The following is a 27,508-nucleotide window of genomic DNA, read 5'->3' as shown; positions in this document are numbered from 1 at the left end:
ATAACGGGTATTACGGTTATCTAAGGAATGACAGTGGAGGACATTGTCGGTAATGTAGCAACTGTGTAATGTTTGCATCAATCACTGAAGCAACCACAGTGTTCTTACTTGGCTTTTGTTTAAGGCTACATCTGAAGCAGAAAACTGTCCACTGGAGACCCCAGTTAGAAAAAAAAATAAAAAAGAGCTCAAGCATCAGGAGAATCTCCTCTTGCAGCCCACCCATGGCTCTTAAGGGGAACACTCAGAGTGGCCTCAGCAAGAGAAGACTGGACAACCTTTGTTGCATTCTTCAGAGCAGAAGAAAAGAACCATAGATAGAGAAGCGAGAGAAAGGCCCCAATGTCTTGTGTGAATTTGAGCCAAAAGCCTACTTAGGCGGTTCAGGCATGTTCAGGATGGTTCCATCTGAACTGCAGGTTACAAGAGAGGTCGACGCTAAAATGCACGCTGCGTTCACTGGTCAGCGACAGGTATATAAAAATCCCTTTATCGTGAGGAAGCATGGTGGAGCTGAGGTAATTTGGAAGCGGATACTGTTCTTAAATTTAACAATAAATTTTTGTGTGAAAAAATAATAATAATAATTACACTTAAACAAACAACTTACCCAATCTTCCTCTGCGGTGAGAGCAAAAGAAACATTGTCTGCTTTTGCTTAGACTGCGTCGTAAAGAGGAGTGAAAATCTCAATTGGTGTAACCCATAAGTAATGTTTCCTGATGCTGTGAGGAAAGCGAGCCATGTTTACATCATTGCTGTGGTTAAAGCTGTGTAAAGTTGAGGCTCATCTTTCAGTGAGCATGTCAGACATTGTTCTGATCCATTTAGATCTACTCATATGTGTTGTATGGTGGTTTTGTCAGTGGTCACTTAAGGATCATTGAGCGCACAAAGCACTTAAATATTTTGCATAGACTTCTTGTTTATAAGATAAAAGCCTGAATGTAAGCCTTTAATCTCTGTGTTTGGGAATATGAAAAATGTTTGAATCTCTCCCAGTGTCTGGACCTCAGAATTGAATGACATCAGTGGCAGCTCTCTCTGTCTGTTCTCTACTATTATGAATGCCTTTTGTATTAGCAAGGTTCAACACAAAAGCTAAATGAAGCCGTGTAGGGTTTCACTCTGAATTTTCTCTTCCGAGACACACGCAAACACAGAGGGTGGACACATTATGCTAACATCTGTTTGTTAAATAAAAATCGATTGCATTATCATGATTCGTATGTGCCAGTTAAACACCACCACCAACTATAATCTCAATCAGCAGTTTTCTGATGCACGGTCATCTTGTGTACTTGTATGAAAACATGCAGAGCAAAGGCTGAAAATAACACCTCCCAAGCAGCAAATGGGGGGAAATTTTCAGTCTGATCTTAGTAAATCTCAGAGGGCTATCGGTTACCTTGTTGGGTAGATACATTTACCAAAATATTCATGTGGGGGGAAAAACAAAAAACACTTTGCTTAGGTTGGCAAAGCATACTAACACATTTTTTCTGCTTTCAGCCAGTGTTTGACACTTTGGCAGCGTATGTGTTTTTTGACCTACCTGTATTTTGCCTCTACTCTGATTAGCTCAGTAACTCTAACCAAGCAAAGAGCACTAGCCAATCAGACAAGTCACACATGTCAGTAAAAACTGCAACTGACGAAAAGGAATGTGTTTTGATTCTATTTTGGTCTATTTTTAAGTGTACGATAAAAGGACGGCATCAAATCCAGAGGGTCTGCTGGCAAACATCAACTGTGATTCTGCCACATGTTTATTGGCAGGTATAAATAACGTGTACTCTTAGCCACCTGTTTTGTGGACATGATGATATGCTAGCAGGATCTGGCACACATTTCACTGCTGCACCACAGATACTCGTGAGTCCATTAAAATGCAATCACTGCAGTCAACTTAAAAGAAAAGGATAGTCAGCCTCTCATCTATACTACAGGCTTTAATCACTTGTCTTGTGAGGCAGGAAGTATACCACCCATTAATGAACTTTATGTTGTAGACCACTGGTGACTCAGTGTGGCAAAAATGGCAAGTAATGCTTGGGAACTTTGTAATCCAAATCATTTGAGTTTAAGTTGAATATGACACGCAAAGAATGCTGCAGCTGCACATCTAATGTGTCCTTGTGAACCACATATGAGTCCCAGACTCCCTTGTAAGTTTCCACTGCTCCAGCTGAGTGAAGCACACAGCAAAGCGACAGAAGCAGCACCTCCAAAACTGTTTCCTGCACATCGGTCGATCGATTGCATGCCTCATAACTGATGGTTAAATTAATTTTGTTAACCAGTTACAGTCGGTGAACAGAGAAAACAGACACTGTAACACTGGATTTACACACTTCAGGTTTTTGAACTTTTTTTTTTTTTTACATCAGTTACAACAAAACTGGTGAAGTTTGAGCCGACAATCACAAGAAAATGCAACTGCAGGTTTTCACCATGATACTAGACAAACAGGTACTCATACTTGCTTATGCACGCTTCGAATCATCTATAATTAAGTGCCTGCACACAAATAACTGGTGAATTCATTTAGCATATAAAATATTTGATATGCCTGTTGTCTGTGCGTAAAATTTACTAAAAAAGTTACTGTCTACATCTCTGCAAACCCCGCCTGTCTTATAAAAGCTGTCTGCTATGCTTTTCTACACACAAACACATTTATCTCATTCTGATCAGACCAGCTAGATTCCAGCCACATGGGCGACTAGAAGAAATGCTGATTGTGATTGGTAGCTTTTTCGTCCCAATCCCACATTTACTGGAAGTGGTCACATGTGAAGCCCTCACATAAAAGCAGGGAGCAAAACAAAAACAAAACAAAATCTCAGACAGGGCGGACTATTCATGTAGTCCAATAGATCTGAAACAGTGATATGGAGAAACATAAACTTCAATAATCTTCTATTTGCAATGTTGTTTAGGTCTGTTTTAAACAAAAAAGGCATGAAAAATGACGCCATTATTGTTCTTTTTAATCTAGTATATTTGAAGGGCCATGATTTTATTCATACACTAAATTATTATTTTATAAAATACAACAACACATCCACCAAAAATGATACTAATCATTTATTATTGATAATTTATTATGATAGAGTAGAACTTGGCCTGGATATCTAAACCTAACATTACCATACTGTAGTGTTGAGATTTTTCAGTTGTGACAAAGTCAGCAGTTTGAGGCTGGAGAAAAAGCTACAATACGTAAAATGACATTAAAAGCTACCCTCACTCCAGCCATATGTTGTCATCTGAGACCTTTGTGTCTGAGCATTTAGAGGAAGTGTTTAACCCTAACCTGCCAACCAGCCATGTTTTCCTTGCCTTGGCTTGCCCTGAGATAGAGACTCTCGTGTCATTTTGAACAAATTTAACTGGTTTGTTTTTCAGACTTGGCGTGCATTCACTGGGGCTCCATTGAAAATCATATGAGCCCATACTGCTATTATGAGATTAATGCACAGATAGTGGATGAAAGGGTGTTGTTGAAACGCAGTTTTGAATAGGCAAAGAAAGCACAAACGACAAAGAGAAATAGCAGTGTCTTCCATGGTCAAGAGGTTTCTTTTAAACATTTTTTCCAAGAGAAAAAATAAACTTTATAGACCCTTTAGTGGATGTTTTACAACAAGGATACGCCGCAGTGTTCAGCTTTCTTTGACAAGCTAAGCATAGATCCGCTTCTGACAGCGGTGTCAGGATCAAATGGGGTCAATCCTGTTTAACCCTAAGGGCCACCTGGTGACACCCCCCCCCCCCTCCCCCGCATGGCTCATCAGGAGTGCCCTGCACCCTCCTCTGGATGAGCTACACACATGTTAAGGGTCAGAGAGGTCCTTTCTCAACCCCTGTCAAATGCACTCACACACTCCCTCACTCTCTTTCTCTTTACATTTGCCTGTATTCTAGGATGCTGATTGTGTAGCTGCTATAGGATGAAAGCACTGGTTTGGCGGAGGCCTTTATGGCTTCATCTTGCCATACCCTCTTTTTTGTTTGGGTTCATGCTCGAGGGAAGCTGTCCCTCTTGAGGTCACCCTGCGGGGGTTGGCTGACTGACTAGAGCACCACCTCTTGTCACTGTGAAGTGATTTATGGAAGAAAGACACAATCCCATCTCCTGTAAGCTATGCTGAATACTGAAGCCATAACATCATTTCACTCCACTTTCCCTTGTGGTGTTTAGTAGTGCATAGTTGGAAAGAAAGTACTATAAAGACACTGTTTGGATTGAATTTTGCCCAACTTCCTTCCAAGACCTTACCTTGTGGACATACTTTAGATACCTGTCTCCTATCCCCCTCAGAGAGATTTCGTGATGGTAATGTTTTGGCGAAGGTAAATCTTTCAACCATTTCTTCCTTTTTTGTTCTTTGGCACATGGTAGAATGAGGCTAAGTGGAATTCAGGCATTTCTTCCTGTGGAAAGTTCCTGAATAGGAGAAATGATTTTTCATTCCCAGTCTGGGACATTTCACATATGTCAGGTTTTTATGGCTTAATTTTGCATTAATCTGCTGCCCCATATTTTTGCACTAAACCGCTTTTTGTGCCCCCCATTTCTAAATCGAGAAAAATGGTTTTAGAGGGAGAGAAAAAGACATGGAGGAATGTTCCCCTACTAAGATGCCATGTGGTGTATGACTGTGCACACAGCCAGGCTGGGCTTTTTAGGCCCTCTTAGAGGGATCGTTCATTTCTGGAAATCTCAGTTTACCTCTGGATATTAGAATAGGACAATATATCACAGACATATCTACGGGCAACAGAGAGTTAATGGGACACAGGAGCCATTTGCGAAGAGTTATACATAGTAGACAAAGAAATGCACTTATAAAGCACTTGATTTGTTTGCCTTTTTGTACTTAGTGACATTCTTATTATTCTGTCTAAGGTATCATTTTCTAAAGCCACTTGCGCCTCTTTATCCCCTGAGTGCACAGTCTTCTGACACTGTTGGTCCCTGTTTTTGTCATCTGAAGTAACTAACTGCAAACCTTGACGGCATATCACATAGTACAGTGCTATGCATCTTGTGAGATGTGGCTGCTCTTTTTGGTCTGTTCCCCATCAGGCAGTCTGCCTCAGCAGGGCCTCAGCCTGCCCGTGAGTGGAAATCTGTGGCCCGTGTTATCTTTGGAAAGTGTTGAGTCCACAGAAACCCAGGATCACCGAGTCCAGTGTAAGCTAGATGTGTCGGGCTTACTATTACTAAGGAAAGATGGAGACATTGTGCTCCACCACAGTGAAGATGAGCAGAGGAGGATGGCAGAAATAGGACTTCTTTTGCATTATCAAAGCACTATCTAGTCCTGTTGGGAGTGGGTCATATGTTATGTTTAGTGATATTTTTTTAAGCAACACAAATAAGCAGAAGATATATGATAAATATATGATACAATAAAATGGTTCAAAATTGGACATTGCTTGTAGGGTTTTGTTGTCGTGAATAGGGAATGAGGGGGAATGTGGGACAAAGAAGTCCATATGTGCAGTAGACTGTACTGTAACCCAAGTCCTGTTATGAATTGGACCCCATCCACTTAATGCAGGAATCCATCTCATTCTGTCTGTCTATATTGCTGTGATTTTTTTTTTCTCCCCCTCAGAATGGCCCACATGAGCCAGCGGGACATTGAATGGCCTTGTATACATTCTGCATGTTGTGGTGGGGCATGACAAATTAGCACCCTGCTGAAATGCTGGATTTCTATGGATGTTTGTCTCATCAAAACAGCAAGAGATTTCCTGACTTGGCAAACAGAAGTTTCTAGTATAATGGGACATTCATACGGCTTTTGAGAAGAGACAGTTTCTCATCTGATCTAGAATGTTCTTGGGAGTGTATTTCATTAGTCTTATAGAATTTTAGACTTTTTGAAGCTAGCTGCCAATGTATCCTATTTGGACCAAAATCAAAGTCTCTGCATAATTAAGTGAACTAAATGCCATACTTTCCATGTTTAAATCTCAAGTCACTGCTATCAATTTCTCCCTGAGGCAGTCAAGTGTGACTAAATATTTTATTGTGGTGTTAAGTTAATCATATCCATCTTCTTTGCGGCATGTTCGCGTTTTCTTGAAATGAAAGAGATTAGATGTCTTTTCAAGTTATATATGATCATAGAAACGAATCTGTAAAGAAATACAGCTTCTTTCAGAGGATCATATGTATCATATGTAGCAAAATTATGTGCCTTTCCTTGCTTCACATTGGTAAAGCAATCAATGTTGTTATTATTTTTAATTAGCTTAGGTTAGCTGAGTCTGTTGTGAAGCCAAAATATGTTACTGTGATTAAAACCTAGGGAATTACTTTGGTGTACTACTGCCTTATTACATTAATTTACACTGGGACATGCCCATGCAGTGTTTTTTTGTTTTGTTTTGTTTGGTTAAGGTACTGATATCCTTAATCACATGGAGAAATGTTCAAAAGTAGGGGTGACAGAATTTCCAAAATGGGTCATTTTAGCCTGTTGCAAGGTGGTTGCTAGTCAACATGATTGCATTATATCATCACATCATTGCTAATGTGAAATTCAAAAAATAAAATGTAAAATCATTTTCTAAGATGTCATAAATTGGTAAATGCTAAAATGCTGCAGTTTTAGCCATTGCTAGCAGGTAGCTAGGCAACATGATGACATCACAAGGTCTGATATTAGATAAGAGCCTTCAGGGGCCTAAGATGTACCTGTCTGCCAATTTGGGATGCTAAACTGTCTAGGAAGAGGTGCTGGACAAAGAAGCAAACATACATACAGAGATGTTATGTATTACCGTAATATGGTTAATGGCTAATTAAAACAATAACATCAGAATACTTCACCAACCTGTAGTTACGCAAGATCTTCTTTTCCCAGAGGAATTATTCAAAATGTTAGATGCACCCAATTAAATGTGGCTATTATTCTTATCATCACCAGACCCAACACCATGTGTCACTTGATCTCTTTGCGAGACTAAAATATCACATCAGCTGTGCTCATAATACATAATATATTCCCAGTTAGATAAAGAGTGCTACTGAAAGAGTGACCTGAATATTAACAGAGGCGCTTTGTCATGTGTTATTTGCCTTTTAAAAAGGATCTGAGAAAATTAGGGTAAATTTTTCTTTACAGACTTCACCACATGCCCAGCACCATATCTAATGCAATGGACTGTATTTTTATCTTAGGGTTTTACATGAGCTCGTGTGTATATTTAGTGTAACCCCCATCTATTTTAGCTCAGCTGGTGACTCATTAAGAGTTTTTTGCAATGGTGCTAATCTATTTTTTGATCTATCCTGCATACATTACCTATACTCAATGCATAACAGCTCTCTCGAACTGATTAAATCTGTAGCATGCTTGCTTAGTGAGTAAAATAACTAATAATAGGTCATGTCCTATTCAGTCATGACTTACCCAGCTGAAACCTGTTGAAAAGGAATTTAAAAGATATATTTGCGTGTCTGAACAATGTTGAGATTTGGTTAAGGAAAAGTAAAAAATTAGTATTTATAAAGATTTCCTTACTAGCAATGTTCAATTCATTAGAGGTTTATAGCCTTTTAAAAGTGTATCTATGTTAAAGTCAGGTTGAAGTCAAATTATGTTATAGCCATCATTTTAACATAATTTCACTCGTTGAATCGAATGAAAAAATACAGTATTCTGAACTGCTACCCTGCTTTCTCATCATTTTATGAGCTAATTATATATATATATACTTTAATGATATATATATATATATATATATAGCATTAAAGTTTATGTATATATGTGTATATATATGAGTGTGTGTGTGTAATTTGCAAAGTTTTTATCACCCTGTGTCCTTGCCTAGCTTAGCATTAGCATGCTGTCTGTGCAAGTGCTAGCAAAGAATCAGAGTTGTGTTAACAGGTTAATGCGGCTGTTTTGTCTGGTCTGGATGCAGTGATTTCATCTTTTTGTGCAATAAAAAAGTAATGCCTGTGCAGACTGTGCAAATATTTTCCTCCTCTGGCACACAAACTGAAATCAGCTGATTATAGCACGTGTGAAAATGAAACCGATAAGAAGGATTGATAGGCAAGCAGACTAACAAGTCCAAGGAAGTAAATTACTGGGAACAATATTGTTTTCTGCAGTATTGTATGGGTGCAGGTCATTGCACATGGATTGTGTTTTCTTCTTCTGAATTACTAGGTAGCTTTGTTAAGCTAAGTGTGTCCAGTGTTGGTTGGTTCTTTAGCTGAATTGACTTTAGCTTTGTTATCTTTGGCTAATGCTGTCTCAGGATGGTAGCAAGAAGAGAATGTTTGTCATATTCCTAGAGTATTTTTACTTTCATGCAACACAAACCACATGTGTCATATTAATTTCCTATTTTCCACCATTGTTAAAAAACCCAAAATAATTACAGTACTTATGTTTGGTTTAAACAGGGATGATGTTTTTCTGATTTCATTCTGGAATTTCTCTCTATCTTTGTTTTGCTTCTTCCCACTGGGCATCACCTCAGCTGACCTCACTACATAAAGTCAGCAGGACCATCTGCTGGACTGAAAAAGTGATTAAATTTGTTATTCTAGTACTGAAAAGTTCAATTTGTATTTGAGTTTTTATAATAAGATACAATATTGACATGCAAAATATTGCAATACTAGTGATATCCTAGCATCAGGTAAGCCTTTGGCTGATTTTGTCAATGCATTGGTCTCATCTAGTCCAAAATCTCCCTGGCTAACTATAGCCTAGTCCTTCATGCTGTTCATTGCTTTATTGAACATTAATGGATGTTTTGCAGATACGAAGATGTAGCAATGATTGCGTTAAAAATAGGCAGCTAAAACAACTGTGATACTAGAAATAGCAACTCATAATACAGAATAAAGTGTTTGGGCTATAACTGGTTTACCTTTAGCCATAAATCTTATAAGCTATATAAGAACTATGCTCAGGGGGATTACTGCAAGTAAAAGATCTCTCTCTTCTAGTCACTATTACTGAAGTTTGATACAGACTTACTTATGTTCAGGCCATGAGCAAGGTGGTGTTTTTGTAGTATCTGAATCTGCTATGTTATAATAGTTGACCACCCATTAACTTGTGACATGAGGGAGAATAAGCCTGATGGCTTTACAGGATGTCTGAGGAATTTCTGTCATGTTCAAGAAGGCACAAAAAAGAGAAAAGCAGGCGAGAGCATTTTAGACACCAATTAATTTAGCATTATTTCTTTATATATGGTCATTTGGTAATCAGCATATTTTTATTTGCGTTGACTCTTCCCTTTACTAAAACCTTTCAATTACATAAGAAGGGGTAGAACTGTTTTCATCTTTTCTTGCAGCTTCATTTTCCCAAAGAATGCAGTAATACAAGGACTTAGCCATGTATATGAGGAGATTTAACCGCAAAGGTGCTAGAATTCACTCTGCTGTTTGTGAAATTGCACTTTAATTTGTTTTAACTGTGTCAGTGAGGGGGGCTTTACTATTTCTTAACTTACTGAGTGAACAATGCATCAAAAGGTGCACCTGGTCCTGTAAAAACGGTTCATATTTCTTGGCTGTTACACTGTTATGGAGAGCTAACATTAGACCTAATGCCTGGCATGAGAAGTCTCCAGATCCACCATGTAAGGAAAGGGGTGAAAACTTCTCACACTGTATTACTTTTTCTAGTAGTGTGCCATTGCATGTTAACTTTGGATACAGGCCTAGAGTACATGTTTTTTTTTTTGTTTTGTTTTTTAAAATATATACAGTATAGTGTTACATCTGTAAATGACATTTTTTGAAGTTGATGACATTCTGGGACTTCAAATTGTAGGTCACTGTAAGTTTTTAAGCAACTATAATTTTCATCTTTCTCACTTAGGGTGTTGTGAGTCATGATGTCAGCATGTTTGTTTCAAACCATTCGTGCCACATTAAATAACTTGACAGGTTTTGCTATTGATATACATTGTAATTTGAGCATGATTGTATGTTTTCTAAGTTAAATTACTTTTAGAAAAACACAAGTATTATAACCAGGCCATCACCTAGGCACGAATCAGTCTACAACAAGGCTGGCCAGGTACAAAATTAACCTGCAGCTTTACCACTGCTGTGATGGACGTATGCACAGATGTGGATGTTTTAGGAGAAGGAAACGAATTACGCCCACCCCTGATTTTCACTTCAGAGACCAAACAATGCAACAACAGAAAAATGTGGGTCAGCAGAATCAGGTGGTTATGTCCCAAGGCTCACAGTATTATAAGAGACCTTTATCCTGTCTCAGTCACATGAACTAATACAGATGTTTGGAAAAGTTATTGATGTCCACAGGGGAGATGGTCAGGCACATGCTCTAATTCCACACCCTGCATTGCTACTAAGACTACAAGTTACTGATGTGTTTAAAAGAGTAATAGCCACACTGTAGATGTAAACTTTGTGTGGCAAACATGCCCGTCACTCTAAGGCGAAAGACTAAGGCCGTTTTTGGCAACTAACACAATCGCCAACCATTAAATTCACACTGAGTGAATTTACTTTGCTTCACAGGAGTTTATTGCCCTTCTTCGGCTTTCAAACATGTCAGTAAGATGTAATGAATAAGATGTTAGTTGTTTTGTTGTGTGTATTTTTTTTAAACTCATTTTATTGTGCTGTTGTGGTCACAAAATCCTGTGGTGGACATATTTGGTATGTTTCCATCCACTGAAGAAGATGGTAATTTTCTCTTGATCTCTGTTGGATATCCCTTTAAACAATATAATCTTGTCAAACAAAAATAAATCTATATTGTAAAATAATTATATTCATTTTTTTTTAATCTGCCAGTGTCTAATTCTCTGATGTGTTGCCACACTGGGCATTCACAGGAGTGTGACATGACTGGACTGACTGACCCCAGTATATTGTATAATCATGTCATGATATCGTTTTTAATTACAATTTTTGTCTCTGAGTTTTTATGCTGCACTGCAGTGGCTGTGTTTTTATGACATCCTAGATCCAGCAGTGTCGAGCTGGTGTGATCAGATTTAAGGAATTCAGTTTACATATGTCAGCAGTAGAGTTTCATGAATTTTACAGGCATTTTTTGTGCAAGTATAGTAGAACTTTTTGTTACCTAACACTCCAAATTGTTATTAGCATTTATCTTTAATAATACTGACTGTAATATCAGCTGTGTGGACATACAGCACATTTGATCCCAAATGAGTTAATTTGATGAAGGTTTACAGATTTTCTTTTTTTTGTTTTTTTTAGGCTACTGAAAGTTGGTGGTAATCAACAGCAATTATGTGACACATTATATGAAAGACTAGGGGATAGCTGTTTTTCACTATATTTAGAAGTTAAAAATTTACTTAAGGAGAAAGTAAGAAGCACACACAAACAGTGTAAGAAATGGACATACAGTAGCTGCTGTGATGTCACCCGCTGGTTTCAAAGTCTTGAGAGGAGCATTTTGATTGTCTTGGTTTCATCTGACTGTAAAACTGCACACTCGGTCATTAGCCAGCGAGCTTCACTTTTTTATTATCAAATTTAATAAGACCCACACGCAGTAACTGAACTCAGCAGAGAAGTGACAGAGATCAAGATTGAAAACCATTTTCCCATAGACTTCTGTGGGACCAGTCTTTTGTGAACCACAGCTATCGCCATCTGGTGTAACTTGCACATTGGTTTAATTTTTCTGACCTGGAAGCTACAGCCGTGTTTTATACTTTCTATGGGATCAACCTGAAAATTACTAGCTACCTGGAGGGGAAAAAAAAGTTATCTTTTTACAATCACCTCAAATCAGCAAAAAAAAAGGTGAACTGAAGCGTGATGATCACCACTGTCATTGAAAACAGTGAGAGAGATGTTTGGGATGTTTTGTTTGGGATACATGAATACCTACTCAACACAAAAAATATTTATCTTCCATTATCAAGAAAGTTAAGAGTACAAGTTCCAGGAATTAGGCATTCACCCGTACCAGCTCTCTGCTTGACAACTTTAGAGTACCTCACTATCAAAAAGACTGAATGGATCACCTCAGATTTTAAGTGAGCATTTCCAGCTTCTTCATCAACATCTCATTCCCTCCTTTGTATTTCTTTTTTTATGTTTATGTTAATATTTATGTAACTTAAATACATATACAAGATTAAAGAGCAAACGCAGACCAGCTGAAACAAAACTCTCACCCTGCATATGCTAATTACAGTTGAGGCTTTATTGGGTGGTGTGACAGAGTGGGCCACAGTGGCTATGTGAACCAGGCCTGCAGCTGTCACACACATCACACACATGCAGACTTCGCTTTTCTCCTCTGTGTTCCCCACTGATGTGGCCCAGTCAGCCCAGAGACAAATGGGCCCGGACATGGAAGACATTAAGACTAGCTAAAAACAACATGCTAAGTACAGGCTTGCTCTCCCGCAATGCAAACACAAAGTGTTCACTCTGTTGCAATTGCACACATTTTGACATAGACAGCAGGGGAGACAGCTTGCTTTATATTTATGCAAACGCTTCTTCTAGGGAAAGTCTGAGATGTAGAGAGGGACTGGGATACAAGTGCAAAAAAATACAGCAGCTAATTATCCAAGTCAAGGGTTAACTTTAGAGATACAGGAGAGCATTCACTGCACACAATACCAGAATTAAATGTTTAATTCAGTAGATTTGGTTCACACTCTTTGTGTTAATTGAATTCAGGCTATATTATAAGGTGAAAATAAGTCCTACAACTTAAGTAGCAACTTAACATATCAGGAGCCATTGATATGAGTTTGTTTTAGAAGCAGAATATTCATTTTATGGCACCTACTGTTCGTGCCTTTTCCCACTATAGTTGAAGAAAAGTTTTAGAAAAACATTGCAACATTTATATAACGTGCATGGATGCAAACATATTGGCAGTAAGCAACATGTTAGGAAAAGTCTGGTGTGCGTAGTGATATAATCATTTTGCCTTTGCTAATAACAACTCGAGACACTCTTGTAAATGAGAATTCCTAATCTCAAGAGTGTCGCCTCCTGGTTAAATAAAGATTAATAAAGACTTTCTAAAATGCTTCCTATTCAGAATTTGGCGTATTGGATTAAGACATGCCTCTATTTGAGTGGTAGGAACATTCATTGGACATGTGGACAACACATGTCCAATATGGCTTTTAGCTAAACAGCTGGTGTTCTTCAGACACCTCCCCTTAGTGAGAAATTTTCCTATTCAGATCTCATTGCAAATTGGCCATTCATTGTTTAAGGTGCAGGGGGTAAAGTCTGTCAACCCTTGAGTGCACACCTCCTCGAGCTGTGGCCTTGAGGCCTGCTTCATAAGCTGCAAGACCAAGTCCTTGACAAACTTTAAAAGTACTAAAAATGTTTACTTCTCCATCTTACTATATGAAAATCAACCAGAGATTTTGTTTTGTTTTTTTGCACCACCCTGCTAACATCGATCCATCCATCTATTCATATTCTGCTGGATCTTGCTAACAGTTAAATAAAAACATAAACATTGCCCCAAAATTTATTATGTTATTCTGTTGTTCTGTTCATCCCCTTTCTCAAATTTAGCTTCTACCATGTTTCTGTTTAGAATAACAGCAGTACTCTCGGAATATTTGATTTCAGCTTGTTTCTATTCATATCTAATGAGGGCAAAGTTTGGGACGTACCGATTACATGTGGTTATAAGCATAAAGATTGTAAGCACACACTAATATTGAAATTGTAAAATGTTACTAAGGTGAGCTATCATTACAAAGAAATTGGCAACTTTATGCAGGTCCATCATAGAACAGATCAACAAGAATAAAACTGGGATGGTTATAAAGTTGTAACAGCACACCAGTGATCTCATCAGATATCACCAAGTACAGCAGACAAAATTAGATCTGAAAATGTAAAACTAAACCACTAAATTAGGTAGTATGGATCTTGTGCTGGACACTATTTATGGAGCACAGCTGTCGTTGTTTGTCCAATCAATAGAAAACCAATAAAAAGGGAAAAAAATAATTATCCCCACCCACTGATCAAACATTACAGCACTTCAAACTGTTCAATACTAGGTGAAGGAGACTAAATGAAACTGTGCCTTTACGCTGACTTTGTAAACACACGTCTGTTTTTTTCCCCCTGGATGCTGTTCGGACTGTTTCACTTTTCGCTTTAGTCGTTTAACAAAATGCGCTTTCTTCCTCCTTATACGGAAACGGTATGCAAATCTTAGCGATAGGCACCCATTTTCAAGCGGCCATTGTTCTCAGTCCAAACACAGCTTTTGTTTGTAGGTCTGTAATTATGTTGTATATTCTGCTCCGCTTATCTAACCTCTTCTCCTTTTAATCATGTGATATTTAGAATGTATAGAAATTATGTTGTCTGCTAGCTAAATTCTGTGGCTTTTACCAAGTGCAAAGGCCGTTTTAATGTTTTTATGGAATCCAGCTGGGGTGGTCGAGCATTTCCAAAGTTTCACATTTATCTGAACAAGATCAGAGCGTAGGCCAGTCCAATACCTGCTTCATCTTTGGAACAGCAAGTTTTTTCTTTTATTTCTTTTTAAGAATATGAACACAATTTGTAGAGATACAATACTGGGAACACAAAGTTGTTTTCATTTGAGTATCTAATATACTACAGATTTAGTCCTTACAGAGTCAGGGGGTTTCCTGGAAGAAAAACTCGTTTTAACTCTCCTGAACTGTGAAATTTGATCTAAATCAGTGAAATTACACCTTCCGTAAAGCCTGTGACACAGCAGCTGGTGAATGTGAAAATGGATCCACTGGCTCCACCTATGGAAAAGTGCTTTAACTTTCCTCAGCAGGTGTGATAAAACACTGGAACCTCGCCCCTGCACTGTAATGAGCTGGCCCTGTTCATTGTTGTTACAAAATATGCTCACTGTGGATAAGTGTGGTTGTGTTAAAAAAAAAAGAAAAGAAAAAAGTACATAACACTTTCATACTTGTTCCTACAATTATCTTTGATCCAGATGCACTATCCAGTAACACAAGCGGCTCAATAAAAGGTTTCATATTTACAAAAGAATTGTTTGTCACATTGTAAATCCACTCTGAAGTACAGTAGATAGTCTTGTTAGCACATCTTTGCTGTCTTTACTGTTGAGTTCTTCCTATATTTTTTTTCCTCTTTTTTTTTTTCTCCAGCAGCACTCAGGAGCTTTTGTGCTGTGATTGAGCCTAACCACTACCAGGTGTGCTTGAAAAGGTTTTGGCGAAACTGGCACAGGGTCAAGACAGGGTGGGAGATGTGATAGAGTGGGGGAGTACCTGAGGAATGGAGGAGGTTAATGTGCAAACATCAAAAGGCCTGATTCTTGTACCAGTCTTGGGCTAAGGTGTCTGAACTTGTTACAGTGTGATCGTGCAGGGCTGCTGCCTGCTAAAATATTGCCTTATGCAGACCCAGAAACCCCCCCCCCCACCCGAACACGGTATTACTGCATGCTTTCTTCACCTTTTTTTTAGGAGTTGCAGGGTAGGTGGAACAGGGGTATATGTAGGTCAAGTGGAATTTTTTTTTTTTTCTTTTTGGGATTTGGCTTTTAAAAATAGTTGATTTTATGGGTAGATCATGGTTGATCAAGATGAAAAACATTTGAAGTGAGTTTTAAGATTTAGAATCTGTCATGGCCGCTGTACGAAAAGCACACCGGGGCTTCCAACTGTGAAGCCCTACCCTGTACCTTTATGCAAAACATACCCCAAAGGTATGTGTGGTCATGCATTGTTTGCACTGTCCAAATCATACTTATTGTTTTTTTGGCTATTGTGTCCAAATCATCTCCTGGATAAATAATTGTTGCTCTATGAATTTGTTGTGCGAGTGGAGAATTATGCAGAATTAGCTCAGAAAGTATCAAAGTATTCTAAAAGTCATTATCCTGAAATTTACAGAACTTAAGTTTGATGAAGAAAAACACATTTTAGTTATACTATAAAGCAGACATACTGCTGATGTCTCATGATGATGCAGACGTAAGTATCCGTCATCTATGACAAACTTATATTAGTCATTTTTTGCCCTCACTTTGGTAGAAAGGGGATAAAATGCTAAAATCTGAGTGTTATCTCAAGTGACCCAAATTATGCAAGAGTTTTTCTTCATCTTTGTGTCTCCATGGATTTAAATTCAGCCATGCGTAAATCTCACCCCCTACTGCGCACAGAGCAAGCCCCCCACCCCACCCCCCGTCTTTATTACACTGGCCTCCCGTCTTGTTGGGATAGTTAAACCTGTTAACTCTACTTGTCATGCAAACATAGTGAAGCTAGGAGAAAAAAAAAAAAAAAAACATTGGAGAGAGACCTCTAGGGGTTAGGGTGGTGAAAGCACCCACTCTACACTGAACCAGTTGAAGAATATCAGTAAAATGCTCATGCTTAAAAGGTGGAACACGTCTTATTTGCCATTTCTGTTGAAACTTTCCTTGAACAGCTTCGTCGTTTTTTTATTCATTTTGTTTACTGTCACATGTTTAGTCGTTACTCCCATGCTGTTCCTTTTAAAGGCTGCTGGGAATCTCTTATCTCTGTGTCTTATCCAGGAAGAAACACACACACACAAACACCCAGTTGTCACATAGAAACACAAGCAGACAAACACTCACACACAGGAAAAATAAAGATCCTGCCTTCACAAAAGACAGTTGAAGTTCAGCATCGCTGGACAAGATGGAGAAAAAGGTGAAAGGAGGACACCAGACTGTGCCAGTAGTAGCTTTCTGTAGCCATTAATATAGAAATCTAATCTAATGTATTATTAGCTGGAATATAAAAGAGAGTGGGCGAGCTAAAACTCTCATTACATATCTTGTTATGTTTGGCAAACTTAGCAGAGGAGGCTGCTCTGGATTAAGTCTTTGAATAGCTCCTCCACTTAATGAATATCTGGCCCATCGTTTTGGATGTTATCACGTCTCTTATCCCCCTGTGCACACTTTTTGTCATCCCCATACCACAAATATTTTTACGTTACTTCAAGGTATGTGTTGTTGACGTTGTTTTTTATTGCTTTGGATCATAATCTTGGCTGCACCTCTGCCCCCCCTCTGCACGCTCTGTGATATGATGGCTGTCTTTGGCTAAATAAGGCAAGAGAACACTTCACATTCTTTCATGCCAAAAGACGGTTGATCCTCAGTAGTTCTGTGAGCCAGAACTCCTTTTCATCCTATCAGAAATTGAGGGCACTTTATGTGTGCCAGCCAATCCCTTTGCACCTCGACACTGTCATGCTATAGCAATGCATGACTTGCTCTTAATGGTGGTTTTCCAAAAATCTCTTGAGCGCCATTTATATTGCTGGGGCATGTTTGCTGAAAGCCAGGTATGTCTCTCATCAAAACGGACAGCAGTTGCCGGTACAACAGACGTTCGCTATCTCACTTTCATTGAGGCAGTAATTTTTCCTCGTGTCTTTTCTTTTGAATGTGGGCATAATCTGAAATAGCAGATGTTTTTGGGGTTGTTTTCAGTAAAACTTTTCCCTTTTGAAATACATGTGAAAAGTGTAAAAACAAACAATGGTTTAATAATGGATTTTTGGGGCTGGTGCTGATTAAAATAAAAAATTCCGATGTTTATGTGTTGGCAAATATTCTTTATGCATGTATACACATAAAGCTATGTAAACAGTGGAATTGGCTGTTCACCATTTCCACATCATACAAAGCATTTTATCTGCATTGCACAACTTAAAATTTTCACATGCACATACGATAATATATAGTCATGTGAAAAAGAAAGTTTATCGCAGGATTCTTTGCAGTCCTCGGATAAACTAAGTGCACCCCATAATTCAGTAGCTTGTAGAAGTACTTTCAGCAGTGATAACTCGAAGTAATCGTTTTCTGTATGACTTTATCAGTCTCTCACATCGCTGGGGAGGAATTTTGGCACGCTCTTCTTTACAAGAGTGCTTCAGGTCATTGAGGTTTGCAGGCACTCATTTATGCATAGCTCTCTTAAGGTCCCACCACAGCATTTCAATCCGGTTGAGGTCTGGACTTTTGTCACACCTCGGATCTTGTCTGTATTTGGGATCACTGTCCCGGTGCGTGACCTGATTCAGCTTTAGCTGTTGAACAGCTGTCTCTATGTTTGACTCTAGAATACTTTGATTTATAGAGGAGTTCAATCTTAAAGGTGGTCTTTTTTCTGTAATGAACTTTGATCTCTCGGGGGCGATCGTGGCTCAAGAGTTGGGAGTTCACCTTGTAATCGGAAGGTTGCCGGTTCGAACCCCGGCTTGGACAGTCTCGGTCGTTGTGTCCTTGGGCAAGACACTTCACCCGTTGCCTACTGGTGGTGGTCAGAGGGCCTGGTGGCACCAGTGTCCGGCAGCCTCGCCTCTGTCAGTGCGCCCCAGGGTGGCTGTGGCTACAATGTAGCTTGCCATCACCAGTGTGTGAATGTGTGGATGACTTGTTGTGTAAAGCGCTTTGGGGTCCTTAGGGACTAGTAAAGCGCTATACAAATACAGGCCATTTACCATTTAACATACTAACTGAGGCCTGGAGAGTCTGAGATGTAGCTCTTGAGTGATTTGCAGTTTCTCTGAGCATTGCATGGTCTGAGCTTGTGGGATGTTTGCCAGGATGTCCAGTCCTGGGAAGATTGTCACATTGTGTTAACACACACCTGAATGCTCCAGACCAGCGAACTGCCCCAACTTCTTTTAAACTCACTCTTGCTTATGGTTAACTAATTATTAAGTGCAGAACCTGGTTGCTAATTACCTTCATAATTTCTATGGAAGCAGTAAGAGTGCACTTAATTTTTTTCACAGGACTGCATAGAATCCGGTGAAAACTTTCTTTTTCCCATCTGTAAAAATTGCAATATTGGAAAAACTGATATACAAGTTTGGCTACATGAATTTCTTGTGTGTGTTTGAGTGTGTCAAAGTAGGATTCATTTGGGCTGTAGTTACTTTCTCACTGGGAGGCAAGCCCACTGTGGTACAGTGATCCAGAGTGCTGTATCACTGTATTTATTCAAACTAGTCCAAACATGTCAGGGATACTGTGAGGCCCAGTGACACTTGACCCTCCTCGGTGAAGTGACCGGGAGGATGACATGCTTGAATATCTGAGATTTTTCTTCGCAGCACGGTGCAACAAAGAGAAACTGGGATTTGGTAACTGAAATGTGCCTCTGTTTGCATTGGTGTTTTAAAAAAAGCCAAGCAGCTGCATTGCATTGCTACACCGTTCACATGTCACGACACGGGCTCATGTACAGAAAATGTGTAGAAGACAGCCGGCAGAAAGACGTTCAATCGAAGCCCACACGAAAAACAAAAACCAGGGAAAAACATTTACCGTGCCAATAGGCAGGTCATCGACCATACCTATTTGGCTTGCCAAGCAAATATTTGATCCTTATCTGCCAGCTGCTAACATGAGTGGAAAATTTCTGATATGATCCATGAGGAATTGAAAAGTGAACACATTAGTCATTTGGCATTGTTAAGTAGGATTTTGACGAGAAAGCAGTCAGTCATGTTTATGGTGAATTTGTTCCAGTTGGGCAAACAGGTTGGCCCCAGAGGACAAAACAGGTCTTTGAGTCCTTTGATTGCCTGTGCCAAGAATGGATTATATTCATTTCAGTGACACTTGGGAATAAAGCGGTATTAGTCCAAACAAAACACTTTCTTGACAAAACAGATAATTACCTCCTCAGGATGAAAGTGCCTCGTGTTAGGTTTCATTGCATTTGCTGTCTGTTAAAGTATTTAGATTTGACTCTGTTATACATCTTATATTTAAAGCTTCCATTGTCAGTCTGCCTCATGCATGGCTATCATGCCTCTTTAATCAGAGAATGGCTTTCATTGCCCACTTTATCTTTACACTTTGGTTGTCAATAATAGTGCTTACTTCACCCTTTTCCAAAGCTGTCACCTGTCAACAGTCAGATCACGCTTTACACCCAGGTCAGCATCACAAAGCCGCTGCCAAGATGCAACAATCTGTCATGACGGGGCGCTCATGAAATGCCCGACATAGTCATGGTAGCTATTTGTGATCGCTGCAGAACATCAGTGGTGCCTCGTTTTATGTCCACCAACAAGCTGGACAGGATTTTTGATAAAGTTCTTTCCTCATTACAAATCCTTTAGAGATTCTTTTACTCTGGAGACTTCAAGGGGTAAATCCAAAAGGGAAAGATTACACACAGCGTAAGAGCAAACTCGTGCACTACACTGTAGCTCGTTTGATTGTTGTATCAGGATCAAAGACTTCACACAGCCAATAAATGAGTAGTATTTGGAGCTTGGTGTTTCTGGCTTGATGGGAGTTTCTTTACTGGTGCTGTGCTTCATTTACTGTACAGTTTGAGTTTTTCTCATTAAGCTGAGCCCTGCTGTTTTCAGTCAGGGCTATTTTGTTCAGTAGCTAAGTAGTGATGTTTGTGATTAAAATGAGAGAAGATACATTCTCTTTGCGATAACCAGCGCAACACATTTGAACAACTTGTTGGCTGGTGGTAGTAATTATGTGGAGGCATTAAGGGCTATGAAAGAGTTTATCCTTATTTCAAACTCTTCCTCACAGGTGCTACAGAGGACAGCAGCAGGCAGCAGAGGATCCAGTCTGTGTAGAAATCAGGTGCTTCAACATCTCCTTTCCATTAAGAGTAGTCGGTCACTGAGATGGTGTACTGTGACTCATGTGTTCACTTCCTATTCCTAGAGCACAGTCTGAAATAGATGTGGTCTCAGCACAACTGTGTTTATTGGACACAGTTTGCACTGGTGTTTTTCCCCACATGTCAGGTTGTTAAGAATAGGAGGGAGCAGAGAAAGTCGGGGGCAGAGAGGCCGAGAGGGCTGAGAGAGGAAGGGAGGTAAAGCTTGCTAGGGGGGAGTCACCGAGGGTATTGCTGATAATTGGCTATTTTCCAATTCAACTTTAGAAAGGAAGAAAAACTTTTAAATTCTCCTTCTATTGCAGCACATAAAATACAGCGTTTTTTGATTTTAAGGATCATAAAGTCTGAATTGAGTAAAGCACTTGGCTTTGTGGATCTGTCTTTTATGGATAAAAAGATTTTTTTTTAAAAAAACCCAGAACTATAGCATCTGCGCACATGTGACAGAATTGGAATATATGAAGTGAGATTTTAAACTTTTCTCTTTAGACATCTGGCCTTGCATCTATATGCACATTTTACTGCAGTAAGAAAAACTGTTTGCCCTGAAGCAGCTGCCAAGCAACACATGGGGAATAGCCTAGACTCAAACTCCTTCCAATTTTATATACACAGTTTATTAGAGAAGCATATAGATGCAAAAATAATAATGCTGCGCCCCAGCTGTTACCACAGGTTTGCGGTAACTTGGTTGAACCTTGCTGCAGCTGGCCTTGCTGCACGGTCCACCTACACCAGATGGACTTAAAATGTTGATCCCCTCGTTTATATCTGTGTCAGGCTTTTGTCTGGTATGTTGAATGGATGCGTTCTTTAACTTCTCTCCTCGCTCCACTACGTATCTGTGTCAGTGCTGGTGAGTATGGGGGAACCCTGCTGAGCAGGTGAAAGGGTGGACGACACAAAAAGTGGAGGGAAGAAAAAGGGGAGGGGGGGCATGAGGATATTTATGTTGTGAGGGTCACCCCACCTGGTAGCTAAGGAATGACTCATTAAGCAGGCGGGCACTAATGAAAGATTTGTCTGTCCTCACACTGGCCTTGCTGTCATGTCTCTCTCCTTGTCTGGAATTCTGCAGATTCCACCATCACTTTCCACTTCTGTTTCTCTTTGACAGTGTCAGATAGTATCTTGATGGATAATTAGCATGCAGTTTATTGAAGAGACTTAACCAGAGATAAGTAGCCCTGTAAGAGGTCTGCAGAGGAGCGTCTAAAGAATAATGAATGGCTGTATGAATCTAAACAGTAAGCTAAAAGACAAATGCTACTGCTACCTTCTGGAAGAATTATCGCAACTGACAAAAGCATTAACTCCGTTCCAAGCCTTATGTAAACACATCAATAAACACAACAATTCAGTATCTCCGCTTCCATCGTGGGACAATGAGCGCTGTTGAGCTCTGAGCCGACTTTTGTGTTTATTGGAACTTGGCTGTGGTATGCCTTGGTATCAAATGCCTCTGCCAGGATAGTGTTGCAGACCAGAAACCCGATCCCCTTACCGCTCTCATGAGAATGTAGATAATGTTCATTCTGCGCAGTGTGCAGAGGAAGTCCAGGTAGGTGCAACATCTGTGGAGGAAATCGCATCAAAATAAATTAGCATGGTTTATTTGCATGTTTCTAACACTGTCATTAAAATTCTTCAAAGAACATGTGCTTTTGTGCTGGGACTCCAGACATAATTTATCACCGACCTCGTAAGATCTCTGCTGAACATCGTTCATGTAGAATCGATCTGTATTAATGACAGCAAACCAGGCGCAGAGACGCACATTTGACTTTCGGTCTCGCACTGTATGTCAGCTCTTTTTTCCCCAGTAGATTAAGCCCACATTTACTAGTTATTTTGATGATTTTGATCTTGTTCCAAGCCTCAGCAGTTTGCCTTTGCTCTGAGACTTTCACACCCCGTAGGTCCATGTACGGCTTGCTGCCAGTGACAGAGTCTTCTCCAGTCTGTGTGGCCCTGAGTCAGTTTCCTCTAATCTAAACCATCAACTCCATATGTCTTCTATCACAGCTTCCAAAGCATTTGAATAAACTCCAGGCAACAGGAACAAATTAATTAATGTCTTTATTCCTCTGTGCACTTTGTAAACTGCCTGGGTGAGTGTGCGCATATTCCTGCATGTGCGCAACATGTGTAGTGCACTTTAGTGCCCACACACTCCCACACATATACAGATATTTTCCGTAAAATTGTCTTGATCCTGCACTTAAAATCCAAACATGTTGGAATTGATCTTATTTATACCTGCATTCCTGCTTAATGATTTCCACCTGAGTGCTATAATCTGCTTTTATTGAACCATCATTCACCTTATGTTTTCCCTCAGAGAGTAGGGGATAAAAACAGCAGAGAGAAACCCCAGTCCACAAAATGTTGCAATCCATTGCACGTGTTGGGAGGTCTTCCACCTTAATTACTTGTGTTTTCTCTTCATAAATTTTGGAACACAAGGTTTCCGTTACCGAGTGAGAAAGGAGAAAAGGAAGGGGAAAAAATGAAAAGGAAGCAGTGTTGATGTTGTTGTTCTGTTATGTTTCGTGACTGCAGAGGGCCATTATGGATACTGTAAACTCAAAAGTTTCTCATGAAAATACCAAAAGAGGAAAATGAAAGAGGGTTTCCTTCATCCTTAGACATGGTAGCTAGTGATGTGGCAATTCTGGCTCATGTGAGACTGTGCTCTCCCAGATGGCTACAGTTTGTCTGACCTCAGCTTTGACCTCTTGCAGAGTCTGTGGCCTTTACTGACCAGTGGAACAGCTCCTGGCTCCCTGGGACAGGGCTAAATTCAGACGTGGGCAGGCAGTGGCTTGTGACTGAAGGTCTAGCTTTGAGCTGAACAGAACTTTGAGGCGCTAAGTGAACTTTAATGTTGTGAAGCTACGGTACATCTTGATTCATGTAGTTTGTAGGTTATTAGTTGGTTGATTTAACCAGAACGAGAACTGATGCTTTTTTTTTTTTTAAGTAAATATTGTGGGAAGTGCCTGAAGTGTAATAAGTGATCAAAGCAGCTCGTGCACCACATGGCAGACAGCTTGAATTGCACACTGTTGCTACACTAACAGATGTCAATTTTTTCTGTCCTCCTATTTAACTTGGCAATGCTTTACACACAGTGTTTGCTGCTTAGAAACACTGCTACGACATTGCTGCTTCTGCGACTATACTGTAATATACTATAACAGTGGTCATTTGATGATCTGATCTTAGATATGGACAAAGTTTCAAACAAAGGTGATATACAAGTAAACCTTGTGAGGCAAAAACGTCAGACTGTTATGTTTAGGACAGTTTTTTTCCTAATCTTTGCTCTCACTGACATCAAGCTGACAGGAGGTACCTTATAGGGTTGTCAAAAAAGTCAATACGCAGATTCTAATTGATGCTAACAATTACTTTGGTAGCCTACAGCATAAATATCAACAGTGCTTGCCTTAGCCTCCTCTTTCTCACACCTTGACACGGCAGCAGTGCAGACAGACAGGAAAGCAGCCTCTGCCCTCACCAGCAGCTGAACACATGAACAGCATTTAAATTTACTGAACTTGGTCTTTACTTAGAAATTTGGGAGGTCGGTAAAGCCCCTGGTTCAGTGAAGTAAACAGGCACATATTAACCATGTTAGCCATTTAACTATTACCAATTGCATAACCACATTAGCCATTTATTAAGTTAGCATTTACGCAGCGGCTAACTGCTATTAAAAGAAGTAGAGTCCAATAAAAAATATGAGCCTCTTTAAGTTTACTCCAGGTAGGGAAATGGGAAAAGTCTCCACCATGTTAACAGGAGTAACAACATATGAAAAAAACATTTTTCCTTTCTATCTCTTTCTCTCTTCTTTTGATGTTATGAGGACTTTCGGTAAACCTGGCGCTCTAACCAGGTCACATGTTCGAGTATTGTATAACATCTTAACTTTTCTTACGTCGTCACTCAAACATGTTTTTGTTTTTAACTTGTGTAAACTTGCTAATTAGCAGCACAGCACACACAGATGGAATGGTTAAGTGGGTGATGAAAGACTAAAGACCTTGCATAGTGATTTGCTTTTAGCTAAAAATACTCATCCAGTCATTGTTAGTCTGACAGACAGTGATGAGGTCAGATGTCTAGATAGTCCAGAGTAAAATTCAAAGCATTTAACATATAAACACAAGAGTTTTGTCTGCCCCCCAGTCTGCTGGAAAATTGTCTGAGGCCTCACACCATACTTCATGCTTCTCAACCTTCTCCCATCTCTGCATCCCACATGAAAGCTTCTGATGCAATTGTGCAACATGTATAAAAGGAAAAAGATTTATTTACATGGCAGTACAATATGTTAAGGATCTTTTTCTTCAACATCCACTCTGACACATCCTCTCCAAAAAGCAAACAGAGTTTAATTTACACCAGTGTATGTGGGGTTGTCCTGCCCAGTGGGGTCTTTGTGGGTTTCCTGGCTGTGCTTTGGATGTGGTTTATGCGTTCCGCCTGCTGCGCAATGCATAAGCAGCAGTAGTCATCCTTTTCATTTTACAGTGCGTTCTGGAATAAAGGCATGTGAACAGTGTTTGCAAGGTTAATGACTTTGTTGGCAAATTAGTTTCGCTATTTATCGTTTCATTTGTTAGCTGGACCACAGTGGGTTTTAGGGTAAGGTTGAGATGGAGATTTCAATGAAAAAGTGACTCATACAAACCTGAAACGTGAAGCTGGAATTTGCTGGCAATGACACATTGAATCATAAGGTATTTAAGCAGCAAAGGACAGATTTACTTTCTCAGCAGCAGCGTGACCATCCCTGAAGTCCTGGCCTGTCTGAATGTATCAGCCCACCACAGCAGTTTTTTTTCTTAACTCTTCCGCTCTGAGCACATTCCTGACAATTATGAAAATCCTGCTCTTACTTTTATGATTGTTATAATTATGAATGCATTACATCCCTGTAGCTATTTGAACTGAGAAAAATGCAACGGTGTGTTGCCGTTTAAGAGAGGAAAACAGCTGCTTTCTCTGGTGCATCAGCAAGAACCATCAAAGAAACACTTTCACTGCATTGAGTCATTCTGCAGTCTTCGGTTGGCTTGTCAGTAAAAGCCTAAGGTGAAGTTGAAGATGACAGGAAAGATGAGCAACCAGAACTCAGATGCACCCTCAGACCCATTGTTTTAACGGTGAGGGCGTCTTGTTTTAGGGTGTGAAGAGTAATGAGCAACATGACTCGACATGACATTAAAAAAACGTACATTAAAGCAATCGTAAGGTTAGACTGCAGAGAGATGCTTTGCTTCTATCTGCAGCTGAACTTCAATCAAAACTGAACGATGCCCAGAAAGTTTTTATGTGAGCAAACTATGTGCTATCCCTCATGTCTTCCTTTGTTCATATAACATTTGGTTTGCAAAAGCCCTCAATACAAATCCATGGCCAATGTAGTAAACTGTCGAGTTTGAATAGTCAGGTGGTTTCATGTGAACATGACTCACAAACATTTCTTGTAAATAAACGAGGTCCCACTCCAAAAGTTCTTTCCTAAATAAAGAAGTGCAGAGGGCCCATACGTTTGGGTGCATATCTGTGCCAAATGGTATGGAACTAATCTCCACTGAGTTATTTCTCATTAGAGATGGACCTCTGAGAGGTGCATCGGTGTGTGGACCGTAGACGGGGACAGGGAAGGAACTGTCTGTTCCTGCAGTTGATTTAATGTTGCACAGGAATAACTTTATGACAAATTTAATGCTGTACAAACTACATGGTTAAGTAGAGAAGCACAAGCCCTTTGTGCAAAGCTGCAGTGGAGCTGTACGTGGAAGAATTTTCTCAGTCTTACCGCTGCTGACAGACATACACGCACGCACGCACAGACAGACACCGACACACGCCATGCTACTGGGATTTAGTCAAACTCAGTGGAAACCCATGTGCTGATGCATCACTGTTATAGCACTCTGTTGACTGATTATTGTGGAAGTGCAGTAAAGACTTTTGGAAGAAAAAGGGCACACTGATTCAGGGCTTGAGGTTAAGTAGAACCACAAATCAGGCTTGATTTGTATGTTGAAGGTGTGATGAGTAACTCAGAGTTATCTCGCTCTGTTTTTCCACCCCAGTGATCAGAGAGTTTGTCTGTTTAGAGATCGCTAATCTGAACTCTTAGTCATCTTCCTGCCGGGCATAAGGTATGACCCTACCTTGACCTCGAGGGGAGAAAGAGTTGTTAAAAAGCTTTGGCACGTTTTTACATGATGTTCAATCAGTGCAGATATAATGGCACAGTCACGGTAGTAGTCATAATACAAAGACTCAGAATACGTGGCATTATTTTATCTTTATTTGTTTTCGAGCCATAAAACTCAATGCAATTTATACCATTATTAGTGTTGTGCTATTAAAAATTTACATTTCTTTTCCTTTTATCAATAGAATTACAATGTGCTTAACCACAATAATGACAGTGATTAAAAGGAGCGTATAAAACAAAATAAAACCGATCCAATTACAAAAATGTGTCAGCTTTGAGAAGACAAAGTGGAGACTTGGCAATGGTGATTCGCTAAGGCTGGAGTCACACACTGTTCGGGGGGGGGGTAAAGTGAAAAGGTCCAGTCTCACTTCCTTCCTGTTATTTTTAAAGACATAAATTACCAACATCACACAGCTTCCCTTCTTAATACCTCTGGACTTGTAGAGATTTATTCCTTCTGGATGTTGCTGCCAGTGACTTGCTAGGACTCTTCCGTAGAAGGCTAACGCTTATCAGGCATTTGAGTCATGTACGGCACCGAATGTGCAAAGCATTTAAGGCCCGGGTCTA

General features: G+C 39.7%; 1 protein-coding gene across 4 annotated transcripts in view; it reads left to right on the top strand.

Annotated features, from left to right (window-relative positions):
- Window positions 1-27,508, top strand: part of fhod3b (formin homology 2 domain containing 3b) — a 93,211-nt gene that overhangs the window by 22,436 nt on the left and 43,267 nt on the right. Inside the window, exon 1 of one of the 4 annotated variants that reach the window (XM_080895918.1) lies at window positions 4,210-4,359. The exons of the other annotated variants lie outside the window; for them this stretch is intronic. The gene's annotated coding sequence lies outside the window, so the exon portion shown is untranslated. Of the gene's footprint in view, window positions 1-4,209; window positions 4,360-27,508 lie in introns of those variants that run through there. 4 annotated transcript variants of the gene reach the window in all.

This window comes from Rhamphochromis sp. 'chilingali' (genome assembly GCF_963969265.1).
Source record: "Rhamphochromis sp. 'chilingali' genome assembly, chromosome: 11".
Taxonomy (NCBI): Eukaryota; Metazoa; Chordata; class Actinopteri; order Cichliformes; family Cichlidae; genus Rhamphochromis; species Rhamphochromis sp. 'chilingali'.
The sequence above is the reverse complement of the archived record's forward strand: the minus strand, read 5'-3'. Positions and strand labels throughout refer to the sequence as shown.